Here is a 27,587-nt window from a genome sequence, read left to right on the forward strand (position 1 = left end):
ATGCATGACTGGGATGGGTGTTTAACCTTTTAAGGCAGGTGCCCAATAACTGAATAAGAAATATTGTGCCCATCGGCCCACATGGCTATGGAGGGGATGGGGGAAGGGGGGGCAGGACGTGCTAGTCTCACACAAATTACTACTTGTATGTTTTAATAACAATTAAAGGGACCATCTAATGACATTAAAATCATCCAGTTCTCCTTACCTAACTCTGCATCCCATGCAATAAGGAATTCAGAATGTTTTGTAGTTTGGTTTACAGAGGTCTTGTGGCATCATCCACTAAATGACCCTGTAGATCTAGGGATTGTTTGTGTTTGGAAGTATTTATGTGACTTATTTTAAAGACAGAATTAATAGAATTCTATTTAACAATATCCCCCAACCCTAAATTCCCACGTACTACAACATTCATCAAAAATAAGGTTCTTGTGGACTGTGTCCACGTATTCCGCATCTCAACTTATGATCTATCTCTCCAGCTTCGCAGCTTCCAAATTTTCTTTTTATAGGGGACCCTGCATGCAGAGTCGCTGTCCCTGTCGTCCCTCGAGGGGGTTCCATGTAATAATGTCGCCGCAAAAATATCACCAAAAAATTGCCGTTTTTTGTGGCGACATTATTGCATGGAACACATGCGGGGGACACCCCTGCAACCCCCAAACTTTTTCTTTTTTTCTTTTTTTTTGCCCCTGTCCCCATATATATGGTCACCCATATAATATCGCCACAACCTTTTCCCGGCGATATTATTTACGGCGACCATATATATGGGGATAATATTACCTGATACCCTCGAGGGCCACTGTTGACGTCATTCTCAGCATAAATAGCGCATGCAGTGCCCGTTGGCTTCAGTTCTGTTTTTCTGAGCGTGCGTTTCAGTGTTTCATCAGAAAAATGTCTTCTTCATCTACTCCTTCGACACCAAAGTCAGGTTTTAAATAATGCCACGACTGCGGATTGAAAATGTCCATCACGGGTCCTCACTGTGTATGCCTACTGTGTCTGGGCTCCGGGCACCGTACCGACGACTGTGTGTCCTTTCAGGCCATGACAGAGAAAGCTCTTAAGGAGCGTAGAGGTAAACTGGCGTTGGGGAGGTTGGCATCAAAGTCTTTTTCGAAGCGGGGGGAAAAAGTTAGGTGAGTCTAGAGACTCTTCCTGGCATGAAAAGTCAAAGAGATTCTGATCGAGGAGTCGATTTCGGCAATCTTAGTCTTCCTACAAGAAGGCGAAGAAGAGACGCTATAGGTCTCCATCAACCTCAAATGATTCCTCCACAGAGGTAATCGGATGCCTGACAAAGTCTGATTCCCCGGCAAAGTGGGGCACATTTCGTTTGGAGATGATGCATATTTTTGAGATTGCGGCCTCAACCTCCTCGAAAGAAATGCTCAAGAACCATGACCCGGTTGCTCTGAAAGACGACAAAGGGAAGTCGAATGGTACAACTTCGAAACCGAGCTCAAACCTGGTGGCATGTCGAGAAAGTTCTCGACCCGATGAGATGTCGTCGAGAGTGTCGATGAGTAGAGAGCCGAGCCCTATTTTGGCTCTGGCGAAAAAGCACAAAGCGTTGAAACGCTCAACGACTTTGTCGACTCTGTCGGAGTCGGACCTAACAACACTGAAGACGAAAGCAATGCCGAGTAAATAGACGCCATTTCCGAAACAGCCTTCGTCAAAGGCTACTTTGACTTTGTCATAGCCTTTCACCATACAAGACAAGGTTTACAAACCTGTTCCAAAGTCTTTTTCTACAATTTATGAAGAGGATCAGCCCTCTGATGAGGAATACAATCCCTTTGGTCTGCGATTTGGCACCCCCAATGTGCCAGAAGAGTTAATTTCTGATGAATCAAGAACGAGAGATTTGTACAATTTCCAGTCGGCTAGTGGTTTAGACACCTCGCCTGAACTGGAATTTGGCGAGCCGGACATCTCTGAGCATGCAGGTTCATCCTATAGAAAGCTCATGAGTAAAGTCACTGAGTTTATGGGGTGGAGTAGACCCTCTCCATCATACGAACAGGATGACATGCATGATATTTGGGACCAGGGTCCTCAGAAGGAGCCTACATTTCCATTCCAGAAGGCCCTGCAGAGAAAAGTCACTGATAATTGGGAGACCCCGGAAGCTGGACCTGCAGTCAACAAGAACTTTGCAAGGAAGTACAGGCCTTCCAGCAGCGATGCAGAATACCCGACCAAGCATCCGACTCCTGAAAGCCTGGTAGTTCAGGCAGCTACGTCGACCAATCTGCTTATCCTTCCATCCCCCCTGACAGGGACGACAAGAAGGTAGATGCCTGGGCACGTAAAAGTTTCACTGCAGGCAGTATGGCCTTAAAATCTACTAATGTCACTTACACTCTCTAGATTCACGTTTACTCTGTGGGACTGTTGCCATGGCGGGTGATCAGATTCCGGAAGGCGAAGAAAGAGACTACTTCCTGGCGATCATTAAATATGGTAACGGAGGCAATGCGAGAATGTCTCCAGTCTGGGTTTGGATACTGCTGACAGCATCAGCAGATCCATGGCTGCTAGCACGGTTTTACGCAGATTTGCGTGGTTGAGGAAGTCCGGGTTTGCACTGGACGTGCAGGCTAGACTTCTCAACATTCCCTTTGACGGCTCAAGATTGTTTGGCAGCAAGGCAGATGAGTCTGGAGAAGCTGCCATTAGACAACATCTTCAACCCTATTCAGGCTCATCTTCCTGGAGGGGTATATCCTTTAGTTTCTATTCCTCAATTGGAAGAGGACACGCTGGACAAAGGAACCAAAGAAGATTCCCTCATGGTGGTCGAGGAAAGGGTGACAAATCAGCCCCAGCAGAAGCAACCTTACCTTCAGTGTTAGGGAGAATTCTCAGGAATGTGCTAATCCCTCTCTACGTTAGAGGCCCCCAGCAACTTTGCTGGATGTTGAGGACTTGAATTTTAAACCTGGAGAGAGTGAGACTTTGTTTCCACTCTCTCATATTTTAATGTGATATTGAACTCTGTTTCTCTTTTGGTTGTGGACTCTGACCAACTCCATAGGCATAATCTTTTACATTGTGTCACACTGCACCTTCAGTGCAGTGGCACAGGGAAGTCTTTCAGATTTCCCCAAGGTTTAAATACCTTCTCTTGGATAAACTACTGTTTTCAAGAGCAGTGAAGTGAAATTGACTTTGCTTACACTTATAACTTTCTAGACCGAGCACACACTATCTTACAGTAGCGTACTGGAGGGGTTACTTAGTATCCCCTTTGTCTAGCTTCTCATGTAAAATTTTGTTTACCCTTTCCTCACTGAATGGCTGGTGGCAGCAGTGGTTTACTTTTAACTACCGTGGTGTGCATTTACCGGGGGCTGCGTTTGCAGCTGTACTAAAGCACCCAAGGGTGCAATTTTTGTCAAAATGGCCCAGTCTTCTTTTTTCGCCATTTCTTTGTGGAAAGGTCCTTCTTGAGATTTACTCTGCGCGCCAAACCAGGTTTGGTCCCTTTGTTCATTTTTGTCTTTGGTGGGATTCACAGGTGAAGCCAGTCTCTTGCTCCAGGGTGTCTGGAGTAGGCATGAAGCGAGGGATGTGCCCGAAACTCCCTGTGCTTAGTCTCCTAGGAGACAGGAATGGAATCTGAAGAAGAACTTGAACACCTGCTGCAACTCCTGGACCGTTGGTTTTCCCGATTAAGCCCCTGCAAGGATGACTTCTCTCTTTGAGCTTCCAAAATAAGCCACCTGAACATCCTCTTGGAGCTGGTTGAAATTCCACTGTAGTCGCTGCTGGAACGGAATAACCAGGTTAAGGAACACCAGATTGTGTGCGTTGCTTTTAAGATGGCCAATATCTCCAGGAATATCCTCCGGACTCCCAGGAAGCAGGACTGACCTAGCCTGATCCCCCTCAACAGATTGCGGGACCCCAGATGCAAGGAAAGCCCATCTCGACAGCCAGGAACCGCAGTGTTGCTATTTGCTGGAAGACGCAAGGAGCTGAAGCACCGAAGTGCCACTTGTTTGAAGATTGCGGTCGGTGACCGTCCCATTGCAGTGCAGGAGTCCCCAGAAGTCATCCTTCTTGTCCCCACGACTGAGGCCCAGGAACACGAGGATCTGCAGAGCTGCACAGGAACAGTAGCCACCTGCTGCACTTTTCTTCAACCTAGAGGTAATGTAAAGTCTGAGAGAACTTACCTCTTGTTGTGCCACCTTGCTTGTCCTCATTGGAGACTTCTCTCGGGTGCATCTGTAGAGTTGCTACCAGCTTCTTTACCTCATAAGCCTAATCAGCTTTTGACCCTGCTTTGATTTCTTCTTATTCTGCAAAGACTTCTAAAACATTGTGCAAGACTTTTACTTACCTGCAAGAAGTGCTTCAGTTCACCTTGTTGTTTGATAACTTAACATTGGCTGGCCTGGCTCTCTGAATAACTCTTCTCTCTTCTGCTTATGCGTTTTGCCTTCCCTTCCTTCCAGGAAAGGGTTAACTAAATTTGCATTGAAGGTTACCAGATGTACTTACCTGCTTCAGAATATTTGTGTGATCTCTTGTTTTATTCGAATAACCTTTTTCTTTTGACATACTTCTAAATCTGATTCTAAATCCAACACTGATGTATTAATGTCAACAGCACCCTAACTGTCGAAGTCACGGAGGGTGTAGGTAGTGTCTGTATGCCATCCCAAATGGGTATTTGCTGATTTAGAAACTAATGGTGTGTATTCCTTAAGTGTATTTGAGTGTTACTATTATATTGCCCCTTCTGAAGAAGGCTTTCTCTAACTGACTGATAAATAAATTAATAACTGTTTAATAAAAAAAAAAAGAGTTTATTTAAATACTTGTCACTGTGAATCTATGCGTAACTCCCCCACAGCTCACATTGACCCCTCTTGAGATAAGCCTGGCTGCTCAACACGCTACTAACCTGTGTAGTACAGACTTATACCAAAGGTTGGGTTCCTATTGGCAGGAGGTTAGGGTTGTTGTAGTGCCCTCAAAGGGTACTGCATACAATCTTGCCTAACATTCAGCCACTGCTGCAGCCACCTCTAAGCCACTCTGAGGCCTTAACCCACAAGACCCCGGTGGGAGGCAGAATTTCTGAGTACCTGAACGAATGGTGGGGCATTACTTTGGATGCATGGGCACTGGAAATGGTAGCCCAAGGTTACTGCCTTCCTTTAAAAAAAAAAAAAAAAGGCCTCAAGATCATCCACCGGGATACAACTCTGTCAAAACTCTGGATCCGCTCCTTCTGCAGGAAATTTTAACCCTGCTAGAGAAGGGTGCAATAGTACAGGTACCTGTAGTGCAGAGGCACAAGGGTTGGTATTCCCCGTACTTAATGATTCACAAGAAGGACAGAGGTTTGAGCTCCATCTTGGACTTGAGAAACCTGAACAAGTTCCTCAGGAAGGACTAGTTCAAGAACTTTTCGCATTTCTCAGATCCTTCAGGCTCTCCAACTCCAAGACTGGTTGGTATCATTGGACCTTCAGGATGCTTGCTTTCATGTGCCAATCCATCAAGCACAGAAAGTACCTGAGGTTCACGGTGGGCGGTTCTAATCAGTTTCGAGTTCTGCCATTCAGGCGGACCTCCACCGCAAGGGTTTTGACAAAGTTAATGGCGGTGGTGGCAGCGAGTCTCAGGAGAGAGGGGAATTCGCATACACTCCTACCTGGAGGATTGGCTGATCAGGGCTCGTTCACCCGAACAAGCCCTGGAACATTGCAGCATAACCTGCCACTCGCTCCACAGACTGGGCTTCTCCCTTAATTAGAAGAACTCTCGTACGATACCATCCCAAGGACTCCAATTCATTGGAACAGCCAGTGCTCCAGATAAGATTTTGAGGTGGGAGTATTTTACTCCCTATTTTTAAACTTTGAGAGTAAATGTGATTTCAAGAGAGTAAAAGAACAAGTTACTTCGTACCTTGTAACGTTCTTTCGATGGGATGTTCCTCCGACGTATTCCTTATCTTTGATAGATCATCTCCAGCTTGCTGGCCTCGGAAAAAATTTTCAGTAGAGGGCGCTGCGTGTCGACGTCCCTCGAGCCGATGTCCCTCGACGGCCTCTGTATCGGCGCCGGCGTCACCACGCGTATAAATAGACTCACGCAGCGTCCGTTGCTCAGTTCCGTTTTGACGTTAATAGATGTTGTACATTAATTGGTTATTGACCTTGAAGCGTAAACTGCAACCACAAGGGAAGTATTACTGCGAGGATGGATGGGAGGGGTATAAGGAATACGTCGGAGGAACATCCCATCGAAAGAACGTTACAAGGTAAGAAGTAACTTGTTCTTCGAAGGGATTGTGTCCTCCGACGTATTCCTTATCTTTGATAGACTCCCATAGCAGTGGTGTGCAATTGGAGGTGGGAGTAAAACGCCATGTTTCCTTTTAGGAATGAACCGAATGTAATACGGCTTTGCCAAACCTAGTCTCTTGACTAGAGGAGGAATCCAGGTTGTAAAATCTTGTGAAGGTATGTGCGGACGACCATGTGGCAGCCGCACATATGTCTCGAACCGGAACCCCTCTTTGGAGGGCCGAGGAGGCTGCGATACCTCGGGTTGAATGAGCCCTAAGATTTTGAGGAGGCTCTTTCCCTGCCAGTTCGTAACATTCCAGGATGGCCAAAATAATACATCTGGAAATTGTTTGTTTTGTTATCGGTAGTCCCAACTTGTGCCCTGAGTAACCCACGAACAGTTGGTCTGCTTGTCTAATCCTAGCAAGTCTGCTGATGTAAAAGCTTAAAGCCCGCCTTGGGTCCAGCCTATGTAGCCTTTCTTCCTCTTTCCTCGGATGGGGAGGCGGATAGAATGAAGCTAAGGTAATTTTCTGAGTGATGTGGAATTCAGAAATCACCTTTGGGAGGAAATTAGGCTTCACCTGTAGGACAACCTTGTCTTTATGAAAAATTGTATGAGGGGGTTTACAAGATAGAGCTTGTAATTCGCTCACCCTTCTAGCAGATGTTAAAGCCACTAATAAGACAGTTTTAAGGGTGAGAAATCTTAGCGAACAAGAGTGGAGTGATTCGAAAAGAGTACCCATCAAGAAAGTTAAGACTAAATTTAAGTCCCATAAAGGAACCTGGAAAGGTCTTGGAGGGTAGACATGAGTTAATCCCTTTAGAAATTGTATTACTAAGGGTAATTTGAAATACGAAGGTTCCTCCGAAATGCAATTGAAGATCGATAGCGCTGCGAGATAGCCCTTGATAGTGCCACCTTGAAGGCCTGAATTTGCCAAGTAGAGTAGAAAAGATAACACTGTTGGTGTACCACATGAAAAGGGGTCGATATTCTCTTCTCTACACCAGCTGCAAAACTTGTTCCAACGGCAGCAGTATAAAGACTTTGTTGCTGGCCTTCTGGCCGAAAGCAACACTTCCATGACGTCATCAGGGAGGTCCCAATCCTTGTATCTCAACCTTTCAGAAGCCAGGTGTGAAGGTTTAGGGTTCTGATGTCTGGATGGAGAACCTGACCTCCCTTCTGTGAGAGAAGATTCTCCTTGAGTGGAAGACGAATTGGAGGGCAGATGGACATGTCCAGAAGATCCGGGTACCACGTTCTCCTGGCCCAGTCTGGGGCAATTAGGATCATGGTTCTCCGGAATCTTCTTAACCTCCTGATCATTTGAGGAATGACAGGGACTGGTGGAAACGCGTACAGGAGTGGAAACTCCCGGTCCACTAGGAACGCGTCCCCTAGCGCTCCTCTCGGGGGAAATTCCCTTGAACAAAACAGATCGCATTCTCTGTTGGTACTGGTGGCAAACAGATCCACTTGAGGGGTTCCCCAAAGGGCGAAGATCTCCTGAAGGACTTCCTGAGCTAGTTCCCACTCGTGGGAAACTGTGCCCTGCCTGCTCAGAGCGTCCGCCGTTAAGTTCTTCTCTCCGGCTAGGTGGACTGCCGATAGAGATTCCTTCTTGAATTGTCCAAAACCAGAGCTGCATTGCCTCTCTGCACAGTGGTAGTGATCCTACGCCTCCTCTTTTGTTGAGGTAGTGCATGGCCACTGTGTTGTCCGTCATTATCAGGAAATCTTTGCCCTGTACAGATGGCAGAAAAGCCTTCAGCGCTAGTCTGATTGCTCTCAGCTCTAACAGGTTGATATGTAGTCTAGACTCCGATGGAGACCAACGACCGCTGATGGTCAAGTCGTTGGTATGGGCTCCCCACCCCGTGAGTGAGGCATCTGTGACTACTGTTATCTCTGGCCATGGTTGCCAAAACAGTTCTCCCTTCAAGATGTTTTCCTGGCAGGCCCACCACTGAAGGTCTCGAGCCACCTTGTCCGGAATCTGAAGGAGGTCTGTCATTCTCCCTGAGAATTGCGACCACTGAATTCTCAGTGCCCACTGAAGAGATCTCATTCTCAGGCGAGCCTCTGGCACAAGGAAGATGCAGGATGCCATTAGGCCTAGCAACCTCAAAGTCGAAGGCTGGCAGACGTTGGCCATTTTGAAACTTGGTGACCATCTGCAGAATATCTCGAGCCCTCACCTCTGGTGGCGAGGCTTTTCCCAGGGAAGTGTCCAGGACCGCTCCAATGAACTGTAGTCTCTCTGATGGTATCATCTGTGACTTCTTTAAATTGATGGAGAAGCCCAGTTTGTGAAGGAAGTGGCAGACATAATCTAGCTGGATCTGAGCTTGTTCCGAAGATACAGCTCTGATCAGCCAATCGTCCAGGTAGGGGGTAGACGTGGATCCCTTCCCGCCTTAGACTTGCAGCCACTACCGACATTAGCTTGGTGAAGACCCTCGGGGCGCAGGTCAGCCTAAATGGCAGAACTCGAAATTGATAATGAGCCGCCAATTGCGAACCTCAGGTATTTCCTGTGTTTGAGATGGATTGCCACATGAAATAAGCATCCTGGAGGTCCAGAGATACCAGCCAGTCCTGGAGCTGGAGGGCCTGAAGGATCTGAGAGACAGTTACCATCTTGAACTTCTCCTTCCTGAGGAACTTGTTCAATTCTCGTAAGTCTAAGATAGGTCTCAATCCTCCGTCTTTCTTCGGTATGAAAAAGTAGGGGGGAGTACCAGCCCTCGTTCCTCTCCGCTACAGGTACCGGTTCTATGGCACCTTTCTCTAGCAGGTCTACAATTTCCTGCAATAGGAGCGGATCTGGAACTCTGAGAGCTGTTCCCTGGTGGATGACTCTGAGGGATGCGTAGAAAAGGCAGGCAGTAACCTTGGGCAACTGTCTCCAATGCCCAAGCATCTGACGTAATAGCCTGACTTTCCGTCAGATGGTGTTAACCTGCCCCTACTGGTGTTTTGTGAAGAGTCCTCAGAGCGGTTTGGAGGCGTCTGATGCAGATGCTGCGGGTAAAGAGGCACCTGCTGCTGCGGCTTTCGTGTTTTTACCCCGTCCACCTCAGGTGAATTTCTTCTGACCCCTTTGAACCGGCTGTCCTCTGCCCTTTCCGAATGCGGAATAGAAGCGAAAGGACTTACCTCTCCAAGAGGTTCCTGAGGGGCGATATGGTGTCTGACTGATAGCAGCTCCTAAGGATTTTGCTGCTGCCTTTGATGTTTGTAGTTTTTCTAAACTGTCATCCGCCTTCTTACCAAACAAAGAGCCGTCAAAGGGCATATTCAAGAGTCTGCTTTGCACATCTGGAGCAAAACCAGACTTTCGCAACCAAGCAAATCACCTGGTTGTTGTACTTGCCGCCATGGCCCTGCTGATATGTCAGCAGAATCGATGCCAGTCTGAAGGGATTCGCACATTGCGTCCTTACCATCCTTAATGATGTTGAGAAATGCTTCCCTTTCTTCTCCCTTCGGGAGGCAGTCAGCCGCTGATGAAGCACACTCCCAAAGTGTGTGGCTGAACGTTGCGAGCGTACAAGTAGCATTGATGGATTTCAATGCCATGTTAAATGCGGAAAATACTTTTTTGGCCATAGTCATATCTCTTATCATCCCTGTCCTGTGGAACAGTAGGGTAAGCCGATTTACTACCTGCTGAAGTAGCTGCCTGAACAACCAGAGTCTCCGGAGTTGGGTGTTTGGATAAATATTCAGGGTCAGCAGAAGACGCCCGATATTTAGTTGATAATTTTTTGTTAACAGCCGGGATTACCTCAGGTATTTCCCAGTTTGCCAATATTCTCCTTAGTCATGCCGCATGAAATGGCACCACAGGATCCTCCTGTGGACCTTTGACCAAGATGTCTGCGCGGTCGTCTTGCTGAAAAGCAGGTGAGGGTGTGGACCATCCCATAAACTCCATTATCCTTGCCATCAAGGTTCTTTAAGGGGTTTCAGCATGTTCCCCTGGGTCTGGTGTGGCAAACTCCACTTCTGGGGAAGTGTCCAACCCACTAGCTTCCTGTAGGGTTTCATGGAGGTCTTTCAACCTACCTTCCTCAGAGGTAAATTCCTCTGGTGCAGGAGTTGCAGATCCCTGCAACTCAAAAGGTCTTTCCTGATCCGAATCCTCCCCTTCTTCATAAATAGACGATAAGACCCTGGAGTGGCCAGGTCTTGAAAATGGTATAAATCCCATTTCCAGGGCAGGAGCAGCCAAATTTGTCATGATTGGCTGAGAAAACGTAGATGTCGTCGACGCAGACGTTAACGGCTTCAAAGCCATCGAAAAAGGCGTCGAGAAAGGTGGTAGAGGCCTCGATGAACTCGAGAGTATCGGGATTCTACTCGAGGTTGTCGACAACCTTCTCGTGCTCGAGGCTCTGGGTATGGCCACTGGCTGTGAGGTGGCCGTGGGCTTATCCTTTCTCGACGACGGCGTCGACTCGACTGACCTGTGCGTCGAAGAATCCTTCGATAACGGCGTCGACGACGCCGATCTATGTGTCGAAGGGATCTTCGACGACGGCGTCAAAGACGCAACCTTGCCTTTACTTGAGGGTTCGGGTCGCTCTCGAGTGGCTTCTTTCACCGGGTACTGCGACTCGCAGCTTTTTGATTTTTCGGGTCTTTCACCCAGGGTATCACCCTCAGCAGTCTTCGAGGGGGTCGAGGCCACTTTCTCGAAGACGCTTAGTATCTTTTTCCTGAATTCCTCCCACTCAGCCTGAGAGCTATGTTTTGTGGGGCAGGAGACCCTTTTTGGGGAAACGGAAGAAGACGAGGAAGGGGATCTTCGATGTCTCTTTTTTGAATGCTTAGATCTCGAAGAGTGATGGGAGCTGTTTCGAGACCTACAACGAGAATGTCTTTTGTGATGGCGAGGAGACGAATGTCTCAATTCCGCCGAGGAAACTTTCAAAGAAGTTTTAACTGCCTTACCTCTCTCGAGCTTCCCCTTACGCTCCTTCAAGGCTTTCGCCGTCATGGCCATGCAGTCCTCGCACTCCGAACAATGGTGCTCTATTCCCAGGCACCACAAACCGATCCTGTGAGGATCCGCCAACAACATTTTCTTTCCACAGTCTCGACATTTTTTGAAGCCGCACCGAGGAGTCGTCGGTTCGGGTGAGGAATCCATCGAGTACGAGTCGTTATTCACAAGGAATATATTGATATATTTGACTGAAGAACTGAGCAACGATATTCCGAGGCCCCACGAAGCACGGAAAAACGGAACTGAGCAACGGACGCTGCGTGAGTCTTTATACGCGTGGTGACGTCGGCGCCGATACGGAGGCTGTCGAGGGACATCGGCTCGAGGGACGTCGACGCGCAGCGCCCTCTACTGAAAAAATTATCCGCAGCCAGCAAGCTGGAGATGATCTATCAAAGATAAGGAATACGTCGGAGGACACAATCCCTTCGAAATTACTTTTCTCCTTTGCAAGAGAGTAAAATGTATGTGACATGTATGTGACATCCAGCCGACTTGTGCAAAAACTGTATTGAAATCATTAATATGCGGCAATTTTCGGCATTGTGACAGAGTACACCTTTCATTATTTCTCTATGGACTGGCCATTTTATCTCTCCTGTCGGTATTTAAATGTTGAAACCACAAAAACCTAGCCAATTACATAGTAAAACAAAGATGAATTGTATTGTGTGTTTTGAGGTGCGATAGCAGAATTTCCTTTTTTTTTTCCAGTAAGTTTTTATTAACCATTTATCAGTGAGTCACTTATACAACAATAACAGGAAGAAAGTACACAGAACAGCCCCTAACGCCCTTTTCCCACCCCTCCCCTCCCCTCTCCCTCCCAACCACCCCTCCCCGTCAAGATTCCACAGGTTCGCAGAGCAAACAAATTCGTCAGATCAGGCAAAGAAAATAGCAGCCTCGCCTTAACTGAACAAGTCCGATTCGTCCTGAGGGCGGACTATGCCCAGCAATTCCATCGCCTTAGGGCACCAGGCCCGGCGAGCGCCCGCCTTTAAGAAAGACAACAAGGTGGCCCAATCTGAGTAGAACCGCATGTGGGTGCCCTGAATCACGTAGGTGAGCCACTCTTATCGCCACCAGAGCCCACAATTTCGCAACCCACTCGTGCTCCCGAGGAGGGTCTTTTGACTTCCACTTTCTGGCCAGGACCAAAGCAGCTGACATCATCATTATGGCATAGAGTTTGCGGTCCGCTTTGGTGGACAGGGTAACAATCGTCTCATTTGAGCCCAATAAGTCCCGCCCCCTACCTCCAGCATGCAAGGGACCCAACACCTGGGTTATCGCCCGGCGAACTAACAACCAAAATGCTTCAGGTTTCGGGCATTCCCACCAGATATGAGCCCAGGAGCCCACCTCGCCACAGTCCCTCCAACACAGCGCCGTGAGCGAGGGGGAACATCTTGTTTAACCTGAGCGGGGTACGGTGCCATCTCAGCAGGAGCTTTAGCCAAATCTCCCGGATTTGAATAGACCTGGCAAGTTTCGGTACTTGGGACCACAGCCTAAGCCATTCCTGTTTTCCTATGTCTGCCCCTATATCTTCTTCCCACTTACTCATGCAAGTTCTGGAGTGTAATGCCTCTTCCCTTTTTATGAGTTTGTAGATAGACGAGATCACCCCCCTCTCCCCTGAATTAGTATCGAGATACTTTTCAAATTGGGTTAGGGCGCGTGAGGCTAGTTGCCTTATGGACGGATAGGAGATCCAGTACCTAAACTGGAAATATGTGAATTTCTGCTTCTCCCCCACACCAAATTCTTTCTTACATTGCTCGAAGCTTTTCACCTCCCCCTCCACTAGCAAGTCCCGCAGCATCCTGCATCCAGCATCCTGCATCCCCCAGAGAACCACGGGTCAAAGCTCGTCGCGGATGTGACCGCCGGAGTGAATTGCGGGGACGGGGGAAGGTGGTGATCCGGGCTCTACGGACAGCCTGGTCCCATGCGTCTCCCGTCGCCGAGGTTATTGCACTGCAATACATTCTATTTGGCCTGTCTTGCTTCGGCAACCACAACACGCCTTCCAGATCAGAACCTACCACCGCTCTGTCCATGGATCTCCACACCTTTTCCCTGTCATTCTTTTGCCAGTCCCTAATGACCATAAGGTGCGCAGCTAAATAATACACATGAAAATCCGGCTCCCCCACACCTCCCCTCTCAGGCAGAGCTTTCATAATGGAAGCCGCCAACCTCGCCCGCTTTCCATTCCAAACGAATCGGTTAGTTATTTTTTGAAGAGCCCTGAAAAAAGATGCAGGAACCCGTATAGGTAGGGCTACAAAGTGATACAAGAGCAGGGCGAGGATTGACATTTTTTATGCGTTCACTCTACCCAACCACGAGATTTCAAGGGGGCCTCAGTCCACCAACTTTGTTTTGACGTTCAGAAGTGCGGGGGGTAGTTTGCTGCATACAATTGCTCCACAGTCTTGGAGAGGTGTACCCCCAAATATTTCAGCGAGGATTCCACCCACCTGTATTTGTACATCTTCCTCAGGTCAATAATTTCAGGGGGCGTCAGGGTCAGGGGGAGAACTTCAGACTTATGGGCATTGACTTTTAGGCCTGCCACTTGACCGAACCTATATAGCTCCCTTTCCACCGCCTGCAACGATATAATCGGGGATGTTAACGAGAGGATCATATCATCAGCGAAAGCCGCGATCTTATGGGTCTCGCTGCCGAATGGGATGCCTTTGATATCCTCGGCCGCCCGCACCGTTTCCAAAAACTGTTCCAGGTGGAGGGCATAAAGTAGCGGTGACATGGGGCATCCCTGCCTAGTACCCCTTCCCACGCGTATCGGTGCTGAGAGCCGGCCATTTATGGCCAAACGTATGGCGGGGGTTTGGTAATTTGCCTTCACCCGTTTAATAAAGCCCGGTCCGAATCCCATTCGATCTAGGACCGCAAACGGAAACCCCCACTCCACCCGATCGAAAGCCTTCTCAGCATCGATTGCTAAAAGAATGTCCGGAATGTTCTTTTTGTGGGACTTTTCAATCAGATGCGTCAGACGTCTAACATTATCTGAGGTTTGTCTACCCCTAATAAAACCCGACTGATCGTTTTGGATTAGTTTGGGGAGGGTGGATTCTAAGCGATTGGCCAAGACTTTAGCGTGGATTTTGGCATCAACGTTCTCCAAAGCTATAGGGCGATAGGATGCACAGTCAGTCGGATCCTTACCCCGTTTGTGTATTAAGATCACTTTAGCTTCATTCATGGTGCCAGGGAGGTGTCCAGAGGATCCTATTGCATTAAATACTTTGGTGAGGATAGGAATCAACACCTCCTTGTGGGTCTTATAAAATTCCGAAAGATACCCGTCGGGGGGCCAGGGGCTTTACCCACCGGGAGGTTGTTAATGACCCTCCGGACTTCGTCTGGGGTGATCTCGACTTCGAGCACGTCTCTATCCTCCTGCGATAACCGGCGAACACCGATACCACGAAGGTATGCCTCCTGCTCTACGGTCTCGGGTGGCTTGAACTATAAAGGGCAGCATAAAATTTAGTAAACGCACCCTCTATATCTGAATGCGACGTAAGAAAGTCCCCCCCTCGCCCTTTATTTTGAGTATGGTCTTATCCCCGGCCTCCTTTCTCAAATTTCTAGTCAGAAGGCAGTCCACTTTATTACCTTTAACGTAGAACCGCTGTCGCTGACAAAGATTCCGTTCGACTTCTCTAGATTCTAAGAGGTTCAACTGACCGAGGACCGTACTCTCTTTGTGGCTGCCGACATTCTAAAACTCATACGAGACATAACCTCCTTGAGCCGCGCTTCCAGTTGCAATTCCTCCAACCTTAGCTCCCTTTCCCTTCTAGCTTTAGTAGCGATGATCCTGCCCCTAATCGTGGCCTTGAATGCGTCCCACCAAATCTGAGGAGTTAAGTCCTCCCATTTATTATGGGAAGAGTATTCCCGCACCTCGTCTTCAATCTCCCGAACCAGGAGGAGATCCCTAAACAGGGGGGCCGGGGTATCTTCACTTCCATATAGCCGAAGGGCCCCTGGGCACCGGCAACGACCGGGTGAGTGGGGCGTGATCGCCCAGGGCGATCGCACCCACCTCCAATGCCACCGCCCTTCCCAGCAGCGGCTTAGAGATCCAGACAGTCTATCCGCGAACGCGACCTGTGGGCGTGCGAATAGAAAGTATACCCTTCAGCTGTGCCATACAGTTTGCGCCATGTGTCTACTAGGGCCAGATCTCGCATTTTCTTCAGCAGATCCCCAGACGGTGTCCCCTGTTTATCCCATGTCAAGGAGCTCCTATCTAAGGAGGGATCCCAAGCTAAATTGAAGTCACCCATAAGGAGGATGTCCCCCACAGCAAATTTTCCCAGACGAGTGAGGGCTTTCTGTATGAAGGATCTTGTGCCTGATTGGGCGCATATATGGTTGCCACCGTGAATGACTCCCCTTTGCTCTCCAGTATTGCTGCAAGATACCGACCCTGATTGTCCTTCTATGTATCTCTAATGGTCAACTCAGACCCGTCCCTTATAGCTATTAACACCCCCCCTTTCTTGCTTGACTGCGTAGCCTGAACCAACCGGGAGTAACCCCAGAATCTGATCCTATATGTGTCTTTTGACTGGACATAACAAACCGCCCATCCAGAGCCCTCCCCGGCCACCACTCTAACCTTGACAGAACCGTAGATCAATTATAGTGCAGCTGAGGGGCTACTTCGCCCCGCCAAATCTCCGTGAGCGCCATGATTAACTGGGATCCCGGAAGCCGGGTTCGAAGGTTTCTTCCGTGCTCTTCGGCGCTTAGTCGTGGACCACTCCCAGGGCTTGCGCGGCGACTGATGCTCCTCGTTCCCCCGCCTAGAAGTGTGGCCTGGTCCTCTAAGCCCAGCAAGGCCAAGCCCTGGTCGCAGGTTATCTTGTGTTGGGAGCCCTGCCAGGCGAAGGACAGACCAAAGTGGTGGGACCATCTGTACTGGATCTGCTGCGATCGAAGGAAAGACAGGACGGGACCCATTCGTCGCCTCTTTATGAGCGTGATCCTAGCAATGTCCTGATAGAGTGAGATTTCCTGGCTATTATAGGTGATACGATCAGCCCTTCTGGCACCCTCCAAAACTCTCTCCTTCACTGCATAGCTGTGGAAGGCTACCAGCGTCTCGCGGTCTGGCGCTCGGTTCCATCCTTCGCGGGCCCACCCTGTGGACCCTATCAAACTGCATGTCAAGGTCTGGGGCGGCTTCCAGTAGTTCAACGAATATTCCTTTCAGCACTGCCGCGAGCTCTTGGTCTTGAATCCGGGAGCGATTTAACTCTAATGTTCGCCCTCCTTGACCTGTTCTCCAAGTCTTCTGCCTGCAGCTCGAGGTTTTGTGTTGCCACCGCCAGGGTCTCCAGCAGGGTGTCCACTTTCCTCGCGTCCTCCGTCAATTACTGAATGGCCTGCTCATTAGTGTCGACTCTCTCCTCGATCTTATTTACGTCCCTTTTGAGGTCCCGTAGGGATTCCGCCAGATCCTCTCGCAGCTTGTCCATTTGTTGTTTCTCCGCAGCCGTGATCTTCTCCAACAATTCGCCCATAAAGCGTGAGAGTGACTCTTGGGTTATCGGCTTATCCCCAGCATCCTGGGAAGGCTCGGGGGTAGACACGGACGCCCCCTGTGCCGAATCTCGAGCCTCTGTGGGCTCCATGTCTTTAGGCCAGAATTTCATGAGGGGGGGCTCCGAAGCCTTTCTAGACAATTTGCCTTGGGTGGGCAATCTTTCCCCTTACTCCTGGACATGTTCCGGGCAAGGCTAGCGTAGGCAGCGAGTTGTCTCACCAACAGGTGGGGACCCCCCCCCCCCGGGCCGGGGCGGCACATGGGCAGGGAGAGGGGGCCATCCCAGGCTCGCACCCTCCCCCGGTGCTACTCGGCTGGGGACCTTCAGCCCCACCCTCAGCCGGGCAGACACCTCCTCGACTGGTGCCAAGACCACCCCGGGTGTGATTGTCTCTCTACGGCGCTGGGAACCCTCAGCCGTAGTGGTGCAGCCCCAATGGTCAATGCTCCTCAAAGATGCCCAACCCCTGATTTCTCTAGAGGAGGGGGAAGCGGCCACCGCACCCCCCATCCACAGCGCGGGCTTCCTTGATTTGGGGCGAGGGTCCGGTCCTCCCCCCCACTTCCACACGGGAGGACCAAGCCCGAGCCACCAGCAGGCTCCAGCCGGCAGCCTGCACCGCCGGCTCCGAGGGGCACAGCCGGGGGAAGGCTCGCTGCACCTCCTCGCAGCTCTAAGCGACGAGCCCCTGGGCCAGAGCCACACCAAGCAAACAGTCCTTCCTCGCGGCCCCGGTGTGTAGGTGCTGTGCCGGACGCCAATCATCCGGGCCCCGAGGGGCCAGCCGCAATCGCGATCTTCCTACGGGTCGCATATAAGGGGCTCCCCAGGCCACTCTGCAGGTCACCGGCTCTCCCCCGCAGTCCCCTAACAGCCCTGAAGCCGGCAGGATCGTCCTCACAGGGGACTCGGCTCCTAGTCACGCAGCTCCGGATGGCGCCGAGCCCCCAAACCGCCATGGCCCTGCCACCGCCGGCTCCGTCTTCACACCTCCCCCGCGATTCGGGGTAGTGAGATTCCCCCAGGTCCGAGGTGTCAGCAAGAGTCCTCCGTCAGTGCGCCAGCTGGGGCCCGTCAGACCCCCCTTGGGTCTCGGGTTTGCGCTCCTCACCAATGCACGGCCGCCCGAGGCACCGGCCCAGGCCCCGGTCTTCAGGACTCACAGCTCCGGTAGCAGCGGGCGCATCCTCCCCAGGGGCTCAGCTCCAGTCTCGCCGCTTGTGGGTCGGGGTCCACACCAGCCCGTACGGGCGCCAGGGAGGGCAGCCAGTTCAGCCGGAGGGCGAAACTATTAAGTGCAGGTCGGGAGCACGAGGCAGTGCGTCCTCCCCACTAAGCGGCCATCTTGGAACCCCACTGAACTTTCTTTTGATGTTTAATGAAAGTCCTCATTTCCTGGAGCTATTACTACCTAATGGTATGCCAATGTTATGATACACCCGTGCAGAGATGCTCGGACTACATGCAAGCTAAATTCTATATCTAATCTCAAGGTCAAATGGTTATTTAGTGCTTTTGGCAAAGCGCTGTACATATAACATATTGATCACAATTATCACCAAACCGAAGTCATTACTCCTTTATTGACCTCGAAAGGATGAAAGGCTGAGTTGGCCTTGCCGGGATTCGACCCTGCAACCTACAGATCACGCACAGATCGCAGCAACGAGCGCTCAACCGGCTGAGTTATCTAATTGGCTAACGCCCTTCAGAGGTCGGTAAACTGAGTATCGACTGAGGTATAATAATCACAGTGCCTAGATGTTGAACTAACCTTGTATGAAGCACTACATAAAGTTAAATACCTATCTGGATTATCACATGAACAGGATTTGCTGAGTTTCTATTTCATTTACAAATGTAACTTTCATTTGTTTGTTTTTGAACAGAGCGTGCACTTCCTGGAGAGTCAGGTTATGGATGTTTTAATTGTAGTCTTGAAGATTTGAGAGGAAAGAACACCTGTGATTGGTGTAATGAATCACTCTCCCTTGAGGAAATACTCCGCTGCCACTGACCATTTTATAGTAATGTACCCCATTGACTGCAAGGTTGAATGGATGTAAACTAGACCGTGCATACTCATCATTTTACACACTGTTTTTCTAATTGGAGTGCAAATCAAATTATCAGTGTACAAATTATCTGCCTCGGCATGATTATGAACACAGCACAGGAACTCTGAAAAATAAAATTGTGCAATACTGGTTTGCTTTCACTGGGGGGAAAAAGCATTGTTTGTTACAAAAGATTAATTCTCAATTGCAACTTAGTTTTCCATCTTATTAATTATACAATCTTAAAATGTTAGGAAAATAAATATGCAAAGCAGGGATCGCTCAAAACAGAGTGCCAAAAGTGCATGTGCACTTTCAAGGACGAGATACCTCGTCCTTGGCACTTAAAGGGTTAAGGCTCTTGCCATTAAAGACTGTTTTGCTTATCGCAATAACATGAGCCCGCAGGGTAAGCGAGTTGCAGGCTCTTTCTTGCAGATCTCCTCATACCACTTTCCATAAAGACAGTAATTCTCAGGGTAAAACCTTATTTTATACCGAAAGTAGTTAAAGACATCCATTTGTCAAAGAAAATAACTTGACCAACATTCTATCCACCTCCTTATTCAGGTAAAGAAGAGGAGAGACTGCATAGACTAGACCCAAAAAGGGCTCTAAGTTTTTATATTTCAAGAATGGCTAAATTCCGACAGGTTGATCAACTTTTTATCGGATATACTGGCCCTGAATTGGGTCTTGCAGTCACCAAGCAGACTATATCCAGATGGATTATCCTGGCCATTAATAAATGTTATGGATTAGCAGGCAAGGATCCACCTGAGGGCCTAAGGGCTCATTCCACAAGTGGCATGGCAACCTCTGCGGCTCTTCAAAGGGCTATCCCAATTATTGATATTTGCTCAGCGGCCACTTGGTCGACAATCCATACATTTGTTATACATTACTGCCTGGATGCTACCTCCAGTCAGGGAGGACTTTTTGCAAAGGCCGTCCTCCTTTCGGTCCATGATTAAGTCTAAATTAATTGATACTCCCACCCCCAAATTGTTACTTCTTTGGGAGTCTATCATAAGATGAGGAATACGTGGGAGGACACAATCCATTCGAAGAGCAAGTTACTTACCCCTGGTAACGTTCTTTCGATTGGATGTTACTCCCACGTTTCCTCATCGCCCCTCCCAGCCTACCCCGCCATACAATTTACGCATTATTACACTCTACGCTTTCTGAGAGCTTATGGTCTTGGGTACGTCTGGTAATTCCTCTGCAAAGGGGAAAAGAAAAACACAACTGAAGCCAACAGGCTCTGCATTCGCTATTTATGCTGAGAATGACGTTGACGGTCCACGTAGGCCCTTGAGGGACATTGATGCGGCGACTCTGCATGCAGCACCCCCCTGTCAAAAAAATAAAAAAACATCTGAATCTGGAACAGATAGATCATAAGATGAGATGTGGAATACGTGGGAGGAACATCCAATTAAAAGAACGTTAACTTGGTTGTCGTTTGTCTTGAGGAGACTCTGTGCCATTACCCGACTGATTGAAATATATTTAGAATTCTCGTTCTCTGTGGCACCAAGGCATGATATTGCAAAGGTGATCGATAGGAGATGATTATATTTTTCAGAATGCTGAAATCTGCTGATGTGGTGGGGGTATACAAGATTGTCTGCTGTTAAGCAGACAAATCACTGCCATAGTTATTTCTCTCCACGACCTGTGTCCACATTTCATCTGGGATGTTGGCCTTTAACAGTATCTCCCATTTTTCCTTATGACCCCATTTAACCTGCTTTTCAGCGTGCTTAATTATTTTGTATACCTCAGTGATTAATTGTTTGGTACCTAAATGCCATCTGATAACCTTCTCCAAAGGGGTATATGACTTACAAGCTGGAAGTAAGGCAGCTTATCCTTTTCAGTTGGTCTATATTGTTTTTTTTACAGTGTGTGACACATTTAATGTGCCCCTTTTCAAACATGCCTTTTATTGTCACATCCCCTTGCCTCCAGAAAGTTCATCCCTTCAATAAAATGAGTCCCTACTTGAATTTACCAACCAAAAGTATCCTAAATGTGCAGCATCGTACTTGTACTTGCATTGGCAAATGCGCTTGGGGAACAATCAGATTTTAGCAACCATAATATTGTATTATTTAGTGATTTACCACTGCAGCATGGTCCACCCAAGCCCATTTTTTCTCAATGAGGGATTGGGACTGTTCCCATGTGATTGCCAGGAATTATAGCATGCCCCAAAGTATGAAAAACCCAACCCACCTTTTGATTTAGGAGCCATAAGCAGGGTGCTCAAGACGCAAGGTCTTCTGCCTCTCTAAATAAAAGCAATGTTCAGTTTTTGTAAGTGAAGAAAACACGGTTTGGGAATTCTAACCGGTAATGCCTGAAATGTGTACAGGAACTGGTAGGACTGATATTTTGATTGTTTCTACCCTACCTACATAGGTGATCGATAAACTACCCCACTTAGAAAAGTATTGTCTAGTTTGTGGAACTAATTAGCTGCATATAATTTATTTAACGTGTCTGATCTAAATACCCAGATATTTTCTACTCTTTGCGGCAATTTAGAATGGGGATAGCTCTTGAAGAGTCTGAATTTGAGTTGAGGAATGGGTTACATTGAACATGTCCAATTTATGCATGTTCATTTTTACCCTGGCCACCGCACCGGTTTGCTTCTGTTCTAACAATAAGGGCAGCATGCAGGGATCGAAATTAAGATCCTATGAGCAGGAGCTAAACGCAGCTCCTCGGTATCCATAATTAACCATTGTGCAGGAGCTACCATTGGGGAACCAGGTGCGTACTACATAGCGTTCTGCAAATCTATCTTCCATATACCATGCAAACTTAACATTTTGCTTATTTTTCATGACACTTCATACTTCAAATGTCATATAGATGTCCTAATGCTTATTTATAGAATGTCCAAATGCACAGAGTTAAAGTCACCATGGGTGTGTTTGTTTGTTTATTATTTATAGCGCGCACCAAACCCGAGGGTAACCGGGCGCGTTGTTCAAGGATACTTTAAACTTTACAGGTTACGCATGCTTACAAGTGGTACATCGTAGAAATTACATAATGCAGGACAGTAGGGAGAATATACATTGAGTATAGTATAAGCATATAACATAATATATACAGGAAATATGCAGTAGGAGATGGAGAGTATATAATTATGTGCATAGTACGTCGGTAGAACAGTAGTTGTGTTGGTGTAGGGCAGGACTATTGGTCATTTTCTTTGATCCAGTTAATACAGTTAGATCTGAAGAGAGCGTAGGATTGGGTAGATCTCAGGCCGGGCGGGAGGGAGTTCCAAAGCTGGGCAGCTTTGACCGGGAAGCTGTTTCCTCCGGCCGTACTTAGTTTAAATGGGGGTATCACTAGCTGGTTGGAATATGCTTCTCTGGTGGGTCTAGTAGAGATTTTTCTGTTGAATCTAGCAGCTAGGTATTTGGGTGCTAGATGGTTGATACTTTTGAAGGTAAGAGAAGCTGTCTTGAGTTTGATTTTGTCCGCTGTGGAGAGCCAATTGGATTGTCTTCTAGCCTCTGAAATATGCTCCCTTCTTGGAATTCCTAAGGCAGCTCTAAGAGCATTGTTCTGTAGTGTTTGAATCTTTTGCAACGTATGTTTATTGGCCCCTAAGTATAGTGCGTTGCAGTAGTCCAATTTCGACAGCACTAATGCTCGAGCAAGGGTTAGGCAGTTGGCAGTGGATAGGTATGGTTTTGCGGCTCTAATCAGCTTGCAGGTATATGCGGTGCTGGATGCCATTGCGCTCACCTGTTTGGTTAGGGAGAGGTGGGAATCAAGGTAAAACCCTAATGTTTTTACCTCTTTTGCCACCTTGATAGTGTTGCCGTCTATGACGAAGGAGGAGTATTCTTCTTTTAATCTATTGTGTGTTTCTGATAGCAGTTGGCCTGGAGAACCAAAAATAACTCCTGGTAGCTGTTGCTGCTAAGCTAACCAGGCTCTTCTAGGCTACAAGCAGGAGCTAATTAGCTCCCACCTCCCCTCAATTTCAGACCCTGTTATGGATCCAAGAGGATCACTGAGTGAAAGCAAAATGTCATCAGGCAAGAGACATATATTGTGTTCCAAGTCAGAAAACTGAAATCCTTTGACCTTAGCACATATCTGGATTGTGTTTGCCATGGGCTCATGGAAAGTACCAACAGTAGTGTGAGAGGGGATACCCTGGTTTTCTGCCTCTCTTCAAGAGGAAGTGCTCTTGACAAAAATGTCTGGTTGCTGGTTACATGCCTCGAAAATAACGTAGAAAATTGGCAGCAAATCCCATGACCGTTAAATAATATGGGCCGGTCTACCCGCTTACAAAGTTAAAAAGGCTATCGCTGTCTGCCTGCAGTTTTTCATTCATGTCTAAAACTATGGATATTGTTGAATGTCTGTCGTTCCTGTATAAACCCTGATTGACCACCGTCGACAAGGTGTGGCATATGCTTGTAAAGGTTTTTGTATGGATTTTAGTGTCCATGTTCATCAATGGTATCATACCAAAAGAACCACATTCTGTTAAGTCCTTAACCTGCTTTGGCAAGGCGATTATTTTAGATTCATTCATTGTTGGGTTGGTGAAGCCTCTCTTGCCTAAGTAATTAAAAAGCTTCAACAGTACAGGTGTTAGGAGCGTGCATTAATCCTTACAAAAAGGTGTAGTGAAACTGTTCCGACCTGGGGTTTTGTGGAGTTTGAGGGCTTGTATGTCATCACATCACATTTCATTAAAGACAGCGTCCAATTCTTGAGACTGCTCAGGTGTTAAGGCTTGGAGGCCCGCCTCGGAAAGGTACTTAAACTGGGAGTTTTGCATGGGAGGTTCTGTCTAAAGGGTCCTATAGAAATATCTAAAGGTGTTGAACTTTCTCCTCCCTGATGTACAAGCTTGAACTGACTGGTGTTTTATCTAACCTATGTATCCTGAGGCATTCTTGTATCTTACCATAAATGCCACCATTTTACCACGTTTATTTTATTGCATATAAGATTTGTCTTGTTTCCAGTACGATTCTTTCTGTCTGCTTGGCATATACCCAATTTAACTGATTGCTCTTCGTTTTGTGAGTGGGTTTACCCTTGCGTGTGCTTTCTAAAGTTCTTAGGTCTCCAATTAACTCCTCAGTCTTTTGTGCATCCTCTTTGTTAGGAAAGATTTTCTTTGTGCAACTTTCCCGCCATAGTTTCCTATAGAACCCCAGTTAATGGATTTCATTCTCCAGCAGATTCTTCATCTGATAGATATGCCTTCCAGCATCAGTTGCTCTGAAACATTTAGACAGGTGATGCACTACGACTCAATGCCAACAGTCGACTCCTCTTGATTCTGCCGCACCACTCCTCTACTGCGGATGTCAAATGGCCAGTAGGTATAATACATCACTGCACCCCGTACCTCAGTTCCTTTATTACATGTTCAGCTCGCTGTTCTCCGAATAATTCTCTTCATTGAGAAACATTTTTGTTCATTCGACGCGCATATGTCGGGCCATAAAACTTTGGGATTCAATCGCTTCAAGACGGTGGCTCAAAGATGTCCATCGCGGAATTGCACGGTATCTGCGTGTGGTACCTCAGGAAGGAATACAGCGTAGAGCAGTGAGGTTCTTGTCAGCAAATGAACCTGAAGTTACATCAGGTAGCTGTCAACGAAATTAGCACTCAGGCGGCCTCCATCGGAGTCTCTGGCGTGATCGACCATCCGGTAGTCTGGCACCGGCACCAAAGGTCCCACGCCCAAGAAGGACAGACACCTTAAGAAAGGGAAGAAGCGTTTACACTCTGGAAGTGGATCATGCCATTCATCCTGAATCAAGAAAGAGACGACATTGGTGCAAACACGACTCAGACTCTTCAGAGGAGCGGGATAAGTCCTTCCCGGCAACGGGGGCTCAGTGGGAAGAGTGGGAGGTGTTAAAAATGCTCCAGCTCTTTCAAAAAGCTGTGGCCTGTATTGCTCTGGCTCCGATGGCGGCTCAGGCATCAGTTACGTTTGGAGGTTCAGGTGCCAGGGTAAAAGTGTCCGGTTCTACGTCCTCCAGCACGACCTCGACGAGTGCAAAGCGGATTCTGGTGCACAGAGGCCTCATTGGAACGATTTAGTCGACATCAGCGGTCGAGCTTTCTTTTTACCCCCTAATCAAGATGTTTTTTCAACTACATGGGGTCAATTTACGATGACAAAGGGGATCCAGTCCCATTTGACATGGAGCCGATAAGCGTGGGACTAAGGGGAGATGGTTTTTCACAGACCAGGCCGATTTGCTGGCCTTGGCTGAAGGTCTGCACGAGGCAAGTGGGCTTGACACCTCCCTTGACCTCTACTTGTGGCACACAACCCCTTATGGACACAATGCCCAATATAGAAGAACAGTAGAAAAACTGATCCTAGCCTTGGATCTGGGCATTCCAGCTAAGTCTGTTGTAGCATACAAATTCACGGTCATCCTGTACAAAGGGCCGTGGAAAAGGGAGGGCACTGCCCTTTAATGCCTGCATATCTGATCCCATTGGTGCATTGTGGCATAAACCATGTTCCACGCCAGCTGTGGATGCCCACAAAGAAGTACAAACCAGCGAGGGGTGTCTTACCCTTTCTTTGGCCTTACCCTAAGCCAGAAGGTGTGGTGATTGAAGCCGCCAAAGTGAGCGCTAGACCGGCCACATCCACCTTTAACCTACCTACGGACAGGGAGTCCAAGTAAAAATAGGCCCTGGCCAAGAAAAGCTTTGCGCAGGGATCATGGCCTTGAAAGCAATTCATGTCTCCTGCACCTTCGCTAAATACTCCCACATGCTGTGGAGGATGATAGCGGAAGCAGCGGATCATCTCCCGGCTGGAGAGTTGAAGGGTGTTTTTTTTGGACTTAGTTAATGATTGGAAGGAGGTGGCTTATCAAGCACTGCCGGCGGGCCTGGACCCTGCAGATTGCGTGGGCCGTGCCATGGGGATGTCCACAGTGCTAGGGAGGTTGGCTTAGCGCCACAGTTTTCGGCTAGATACAGTATGTATCGTTAGAAAAGAAGGCACAGCCACTCGCAAGCCAGACAAGGGCAGAGGCGTTCAGGGGTCGAAATTAAGATGGGATCAGCAGGAGTTAAAAGCAGCTTCTGGGAGTCCAGCATTAACCAGGGATCAGGAGCTACCACTGAGGAGCAAGGATCTAGTACATAGCGTTCCGCAAATCTAACTTCCACATCAGATGCAAACATAAAATCTTGTTAATTATTTATGGCCCCATATGCTTTAAATATTGTATAGATAGTCCTAATGTGTATTTATAGATTGTCCCAAATGCACAGTTAAAAATGTACTGTGACTTTTTTTCGACATCCGTATGCATGGAGAACCAAAAGTAGCTCTTGGTGGCTGTTTGTGTGAAGCTAACCATGTTCTTATAGGCTACACAAAGGAGCTAAATAGCTCCCTGATCTCTTCAATTTCGGACCTTGTTATTTCTCGCATCCTGGATGGGGTAGAGTGGCCTCTTAGGGCCAGCAGACTGTATCAGGGGCATCAGCGTATTGAGTTCTCCCCATACGTTTCCCAGTTGGACGGAGAGTCTCTGATCGCTGGGAAAGGTGGAAGGAGAGGACCTCTGATGCCTGTGCCTTGCAGCTCGTCAGATGAGGATACTTTCTGCCATGTTGAACCAGAAGAAGGATTCTGACTACATGGGATTTATTTAAATAAAAAAACCAATAAATAAAGCCTAACCCTATTGCTATGACGCAAGTCCCCTACCTAACAAAAGTAAAAAAAATTGTGCATGTCAAGTCTGAATAAAATGTGTTATGTCCGAATCCTAAGCAACTAACTCTCCCTACCAATTTAGAAAAATACCTAACTAAAAGGAAAAGGGAGGCTTGTATAATAGCGTCTCTATGGGCATCCTCCTGGCCCACTTGTAGTTGACATGTTCTCAGTCTCAAAATTCTTTCAGATGGTCTTCATAACTTTCGTATAAAATCCTTTAAGTAAATTAATAATCTTCTGTAGGGCTTTCTCTCTTCCTTTAATAAAAGAGTCTTTTATGTCAATGAATTGTATTCTCCCGGAGATTCCTAATCTTGATGGATAGCTATCCAGCATCGGCTGCACATCAAATTTTTTCGACAGAGGGCGTGGTGCCGCTCAATGTTGACGACTCCCCCCTCTATGCCCGCGCCATTCCTTGTTCGGATGTGACATCAGGGGTCCTATGAAAGGATGCACTCCACCCCCGTACCTCAATTTTATTTCCCACGTGCTCCGCACGCTATTCGGAACACTCGTTTTCGATCTCATCAACTGACTGTCAGTATGTCTGAGCCTAGACTGTCCGGATTCAAATGTTGCAAAGACTTCAAATCAAAGATGCCCCTACACACTATGTGTTTGGTGTCTTGGAGTAGGGCATGACATAGATTAATGTGGTTCCTGCCTCTCGATGAACCCGAAGGCAGTGAGGGAACGCTCAGCAAAACTGTTTTTAGGCAGACTACCATCTAAATCCCTGGCAAAATCACTCCCATGCTCATTGGAGCATGGTACCGAAGATCTCATGCCCAGACAACCTGGAG

At 47.9% G+C, this 27,587-nt stretch overlaps 1 protein-coding gene across 2 annotated transcripts in view; it reads left to right on the top strand.

The window, feature by feature from the left end:
* Nucleotides 1-27,587, top strand: part of NUP93 (nucleoporin 93) — a 1,186,812-nt gene that overhangs the window by 535,913 nt on the left and 623,312 nt on the right. The window lies entirely within an intron of this gene.

The sequence above is a fragment of the Ambystoma mexicanum genome, chromosome 1q (genome assembly GCF_040938575.1).
Source record: "Ambystoma mexicanum isolate Mex_15411 chromosome 1q, UKY_AmexF1_1, whole genome shotgun sequence".
NCBI classification, from domain to species: domain Eukaryota; kingdom Metazoa; phylum Chordata; class Amphibia; order Caudata; family Ambystomatidae; genus Ambystoma; species Ambystoma mexicanum.